The following is a 7,053-nucleotide window of genomic DNA, read 5'->3' as shown; positions in this document are numbered from 1 at the left end:
TTCTGTACCAGATGGAGCCGGGCCTGAGAGCAGCTGTCTGAGTGGCCCATTTTCCTTGGCACCTGTAGAGAAGCATTTGCTCACCAACAGCAGAGGGGATCATAAATGCACCCTTAGCCAGGATTATTTATCAGTACACCACTTCTTTTTGGAGCAGAGCTGCTTCTGTGACCACATAAATTTCTAAGACACATAAGCAATCTTGACATTCCGTCTCGTAGGAATTCTGCAGCCTGGTAATAAAATCACATTTGTTCAGCTGGCTCATCATTCACCTGGATTTTTGGTTATGAAAAAGATATATCCTGGACCAAGAATTTTGAACTCCACCTGCTTTACACTGCAGTACAGAAAACCTTTTGGATTGATTCCAATTTTCATTCAACTAACTTATCATAAAATCACCCCACTGATTTTAGACTCCAGCTGAAAGTGATCATGTTCCTAAAATTCCAGGAACAATCTGAGACCATTGTCCCAAGAATAAATGGCCTGAATTGTCTATTGGACACTACTGATGCAAGATAAGTGCTGAGTTAAACTCAGATCACATTGCATGTAATACTTTCAAATAACTTATTTTCAACAGTCTCTGGGAAAGGGAGAGGGAGGAGAATTACAGAGGCAAAGATATGGCACAGTACAGTTACATAATTGCATTTCTCACATTCAGGGGGGATTTCAATAAGTTTCTCTGGACAGGTAGGTTTTTCCAGTGCCTTGCAAGCTCCTGTGAAATTGTTACTGTGTTTAAATGGTTGACAGGGAAAAAAGGAAAAAAAGAGGCTGAGCATTACTTGTGCTTGGTCCACATCATGCACTGCTAAGTGGGAAAGGAGATCCATAACAAGGATTATACCAGTTTTGAAATACCTGGAAATGAACATTACTTTCCAAAACTTGAAAATTATTAGAGAAGACTGATCCAATAGGAGCCTCAGAAGACTAGAATAAATATCAAGGCAGAATATCCATTAATTGTTGAGATGGGGGACAGAAATATTATTTTTCACTGCATTTTCTTAGTGTGGGAGAGAATGGCTACAAACTGTGAAAAGGTAGTGTGGATACAGCAATACACTGGAAAATACTGTTTCATGCATATTCTAATTCCTTCATCAGAAATGGTTTAATTCAGCATAAAGTCAGATTAATAAATAAGGATATTTGCAGAGGTTGGGATTTTTGGAAGCTTCACTTGAGAACTACATGCATTGGCATCTGGATTTATGGCTCTGCTGCACTGTGTCTCTGAGATGCTTATCCAAAAACTGACTACAAGCAAGAATTTGGCTTAAGACACAACAGCTTTCATTTCCTCCAACTTGCCATCCCATCAGGTGAGCTTTTATTCTTTCTGCAGGAATTCTTGATGTAGTGCAACCTTTAAAATCACAGCATCTATTCTGTGTGTTCCAGAGTGCACAGCAGCCCCTCTGCCACAGGACATCTGTGAGTTTGGCCTGAGTTTCCACCTGCACTTTTGTTTCATTGCTGAGCTCCTGCAGCAGTCAGAGCAGGCTTAAAATGAGTGTGGCATTCCTGAAGTGGGACTGTGGCACTGCCTGGAATGGAAACAGCACTCGCTGTGTTCACAGGACCCAGGGCAGCTTTTGCATACACAATTCTTGTGCAGTCCCTGCTGAGGGCAACAGGTCTGCCTGACTAACACAGTTTGATTCACTTCTTTAACACAACATGTGGCTGCCAGAGAGCAGCTGAAAAAAGATTATTGTTGAAACAAGAAGTCACTGATGGTAAAATATATAATACCCATGACATATCCAACAACCCTTAGTTATGTGATTATGGCCCAAATTTCATATTTCTGTATTGTGTAAGGAAGAACTCCTTTTCATCCTTTAATAGAATTATTCCTGATTTAATTTGGGAGCACAATCATAACTACTCTGTCAATGACAGGTTATACTGTAAATCCTGCTCTGCTACATGCATGCCCTTCTCAGAATTGACAGAAAACCAGAGGAAAACTGACCACAGGCAGTAACATGTACAAAAGCAGAATTTGGCCACAGCTGTTGGCACTAGATTTACTGCCCGATGAGCCTAGCCAGCCTGAGCTTGCATCATAATCTAATAAAATCCTAATAATACCTTTCCATCTAACTCAGCCACATCTATCAGGCTTTGGAGGTGTCAAGCTTAAAAACAGAATTGTCCTGCTGTCTTGAAGGTATTTTTATTTAAAGTAATAATTCCCTACAAAGCAGTTCTCTCTCTTTTCCACTTTGGGAAAAAAAAAGGTAAGAAAAATAAGACAAAGCAATAAAATTTCACATTTGATATCAGATCTGTCCAGATCTGATGCACTCAAACTTGAAAGCTTGTTCTCCTATCTCTTGTAAGATCTTTTAAATTCTGAAAAGGCTTGACAGGCAGAAAATGAACAGATGCACAGTAGAGGTGGGAGATGATCTTGTGGGAGGTCTCTCCTGCCTAGCGCAAAGAGAAGAGTGGAGGCGTGCCTGCAGGCCGGGTGCTGTGTGGGGAGAGGGAGCCCCAGCATGCACCTCTTCACAGGGCTGGAGGTTGCATAAGGCTTGGCAATGCTCTCCCTCCCCTTGGAGCCTCGGGAGACGGGGAGGATGCCAACACAGAGGCATTGCAGGAGGAACAGGCTGCCCTGCAGGCTCCACACTCGATCTTTGTGTGCCAGCTCCCCCGCTGAGCAGTCACCTTTCCAGAGGCAGCAAGCAGGCTGTTCCTCTGGCTCCCACGGGGGCATTTCTGCTTCCTGGACAAGGTGTGCTCTGGTGTTGTCCCTGCGCCCTGGGGCTTGTGGGAAGTACAACTAAACAGTGTTTTATTCTGGTGAGCTTCTGTTTCAGACTTTGGATGACAAGCTCCACCTCTGGACATGCAGGCAGATTTTTCAATGTTATTTAATACCACAAGATCAAGAAGAGCCACACAGGAGGGTAAGGGAAGAATTGTTGGTGCACATTAACTTCCCTGTGTAAGAAGCATAAAATGAAAGGTGATTTTTTTATGTATATAATAAGATATATTTTTCAATGCTGAATATCCTTGATAACTTGTCTCCAAATCTTGGCAGGACTTTCACCTTTCTGGAGAACAGCAAAACTGAAAGCTAGTAAGAGATGTTCCTGAGTATCACATCCAACTGGATGTATCCTGGGGACAATACTTTGTAAATATGATTTCCTCCTCTCATTGCATACCTGCCTTTTGGTGAGTAGTCATTAGATTCACATTAACTTGATGAATATGACCAAGAAAGAGAAAGCTCTTTATGTATATTCTTTTAATATTCCAATGAATTCTTTAGTCCGATTTTTGAAGCACAGATATGAACATTCCTTGTCAAAAGTCAAAGTTTTGTCTAAAAGCTTTTGTTCATTTTTGTTGGATACAAAGGCAGAGCCATGGTGACTTCCCAAAAGTTACAGTGTTGTGTATTTACTGATTTATCTGTTCTAAACTAAACCATTGTCCTTAAATATGACAAGCTGTATTGTTAATCATTCCATGTTAAAAAATGCATTGAATATGTGTATTTTTGGCCACATCTTTTTTGCTCTCTACTACATTTTTTAAGTTATAAACTTTTTTTTAGCATTCACATAGTGAAAAGTATATTGCAACTGTTATTTGTGTTGTTTTGTTAGACACAAGTACAAATCAAATTTGCTATTGTCTGTGTGATGATAACATCTTGTTTTCTAGCTTCACAACCAATCCATCAAGAAGAAATTCCAAAAGTTTTGGAGAGTAGTTCTGGAAATCCAGTGGAGAACTGGAAAAAATTACGTAGCTGATGATATCAAGTGTATTTTAGGAAAATGAGAGTTGCAGGAATTTAATCTGCTTTAGGCAGTGTCATGAATCCATCAAGAATGCTGGAATACCTTTCCTTACCACGAGACACCCACACAAACTAATAATAGGACAACAGTCAATAAAGTAGAAAATAAACCTAATAGAAACCAAGTTACAGAAAGAATTTTCCAACTTCATCCTCTGTACCACACACCTGAAACCTCTTTTTAACTCCCTTCTTTTTCCATTAGAAAACCACACTATCAGAGGAGGCAAATTTTACTTCAGTGAACACAAAGACACAGAAGTTTGAGTGGGAAGGGACCTTTTAACTCACCTAGCTAAACTTCCTTATACAGAAAATAATAGCAAAACACAAAGCCCTGTCCTCACAGTTCAAGAGAAACGGTGAAATTACTGATGGGGAAGTGTAGGAAACAATGTATTGTGGTGTTATCCTCTGTGCAGAGCTAGGGCTGGTCACCCAGATAAATTATCATTGCAACTCAGAAATATTTGTGAGCTGAGTGTCACAGAACAAGAGAAAGACAGGTTGGCATCTTTCCCTTCATGGAGCTTCACTTGTTCTTTCCATACTCTAGTTGAACTTTACATTTTATAATCAAGATTAAACCAAACAAAAACAGACTAGAATTTTTTTTTATTAAATTCTGTCCAAAACTTACCTGGAGTTCATGGCTGCATTTCTATCAGCAGCTGTGGAAACTTAAACAGACAGCTTGGTTCCTGAAGCTTTTCTGTAACAGCAGTGGGAATATGGAAGCTGTAAAACTGCAGCTCTCCAGGTCTGTGCAGAGCCAACAGAGCACCACACACACTGTAAAAGTTGGAGCAGTCAGGTTAACAGAAGCCCACTGGAGCTAAAGGAGAGTAAATTGTGTAAGGAACAGAGTAATTGAAGTCATCACAGAAGCAAGGTCTGGCCCAAACACTTTTCTCTACCTGGCCCTCCCTGCTTTCTCTTTTTATCCATTTCCTAATGGATGCTCCTAATCAGGTTCAACTGAGGTGTACCACCTCTGTCCTGGCAAGCCTGACCTACTTCACAGGGATTAGCAGCTCCATGACATCTCCCCTGGTTTAGGAACACTCTGTTCTCTCTCAGGAGCAAAACCAGCTCTGCCTTCTCCCTGATCAGCATTTGCCTGAAACACAAACCTCCTCTGTGTTGAATGTGGCTAGAAATTACTGATAAATTAGTTACAAAGTAAGTTCTGCTTTCCTTGTTCTTTGGAATTCACAGGAACACTCCCATTTATTTGGAGCCATAATTTTACATGTTGTTCCTTCCCAGCCCCTTCATTTGCATGTTCTTTAATGACACTGCTATAATTATTCACCACCCTGTACCACCACCAAATAAAATGTTCCTCAGCCTTCCCTTTTGCACATCAGTTATTTGACACATAAATTCTCTTAATTTGGCTCCACCAGATCTCAACCCTCTCTCTGCTTTGGACAATCACTTTTTCTTCTTTCCTAGAGAATCTATAGAAAGATTAGCATGTTTCCCTCAAGTTTCTCAAGTTCTTACCAGCAGCAGCAGCAGCAAAAAAGTCCTTTCTGTATTATCTTCTCACAAAGGAACTTCAGCCAAGTGTGTCTTCTCAAATAATTTCTACTGCCGTTTTTTTTTCTCTTCACTACATATCCCAGGTCTAAACATTGCTAAACCATCCAATTTTACACTATCCATTTAGGAAGGGCAATGATAAATTAGAGGAAGTTTTTTTTCTTTTACAAATCATGAAAGGATTAGAAAAATTGTAATATAGAGACTCTGAGTTCGTTTACCACATAGAAAATATTACAAGAATCATATTCTGAGAGGTTCTTACTTATTTAATCCTCAGCTGGCATTAACTGCAGTGGAAAGATGGCTCAGAAAGTCAGGGCTCTCTGCAGTGCTGGGAAGCTGTCAGCCAAACTCTTCTTTGGTAAGGGCAGACATTGTTGGAATACCTGATGAGGAGAGTGTCACTGAGGTCTCATTACTCCTGAGAAGTAACAAAAGAGAAAAAAATCTGTCATGGTTCCATTTTTGCATAGTGAGAATGGTGCTAGGGGCATCTTCTGCTTCTGTCACCAAATATTAACCCTGAGTCTGCTTCAGTGCCACTAAAGGTCAAACCAATACTTGGGCTTTAAAGGATGGTTTGATCAAGCCCAGAATCCTATGAGGAAACAGAGGAGTGATGTAAAGGAAACTCATAAAATAAACTGGTAAAGTGCAACAAAATTCACAGGTGATGAATGCTACTATTTCCTCTGCTGAGGGGAAAAAAAAGTGTGAATGTTTTACCAACAGGACTTACCAGCACTGTGTTGCAGTTGGAAAATTGTTCAGTACAAGCTACTTCCGTGCCAAGATAATCTCCAGCCAAACAAGGATTTTCCCAACAACAAGAAGGCAGCCTAGACCTCTACAGTGATCTCTTCTAAACTTTTTTCCCTGGTCAATTTACCAGGCAAACCAGAGAAGTCGATTTTCTTAATTTCCATTAATTAAGAGTGCAATCGTTCCGCTCGAGGGCGGGGCTGCTGTTCAGAGGGACCTGGACAAGCCAGAAGGATGGGGCTGACAGGAATCGCACTGAAGTCAAGGAAAATACAGCATTATGTGTCTGGGATGGGGCAGAGAATGCATTGGGATGGATGGGCTGCCTGCCTGGGGCAAACCGGCAGTGCCCAAAGACAGGGCAATGGCCATAAACTAAAACACAGGAAGTTTTTCACCTCAACATGAGGAAGAAATTCTTTATGTTCAGGTTGATGTAACAGGAGCGGGCAGCTTAGGGAAATCATGGAGTATTCCTGTCTGAAGAGATTCCAAACCCACCTGGACGTGCTCCTGTGGCACCTGCTCTGGGTGACCCTGCCTTGCCAGGGGGCTTGGACTGAGATCTGCTCCACCCCGAACTGATCTGGGGTTCTGTGAATCCATGACAGTCCCCTTGGAACGAGGAACACTTGATTTAACGTGATCCCACAGGGCCTCACAGCACCCCAGAGAAGCGCTCGCCGCTTCACAACCAGTTCCCACAGCACGGCGCCGCGAGCGCGCCCAATTGCAAGAAAGGCCAGAAAACCCCACAGAAAGCTGTGCCGGAGCTGTGTCCACAGGCCCGGCCGGAGCAGGATTTTCGGCTCGGGACCGCTCGGGGCCAGCGCCCGGCCGCTCTCGCCGTGAGGGGCGGGGCCGTGGCGGGAAGAGCCGCCCCTGCCCCGCGC

Source organism: Catharus ustulatus, chromosome 3 (assembly GCF_009819885.2).
Source record: "Catharus ustulatus isolate bCatUst1 chromosome 3, bCatUst1.pri.v2, whole genome shotgun sequence".
Taxonomy (NCBI): domain Eukaryota; kingdom Metazoa; phylum Chordata; class Aves; order Passeriformes; family Turdidae; genus Catharus; species Catharus ustulatus.
The sequence above is the reverse complement of the archived record's forward strand: the minus strand, read 5'-3'. Positions refer to the sequence as shown.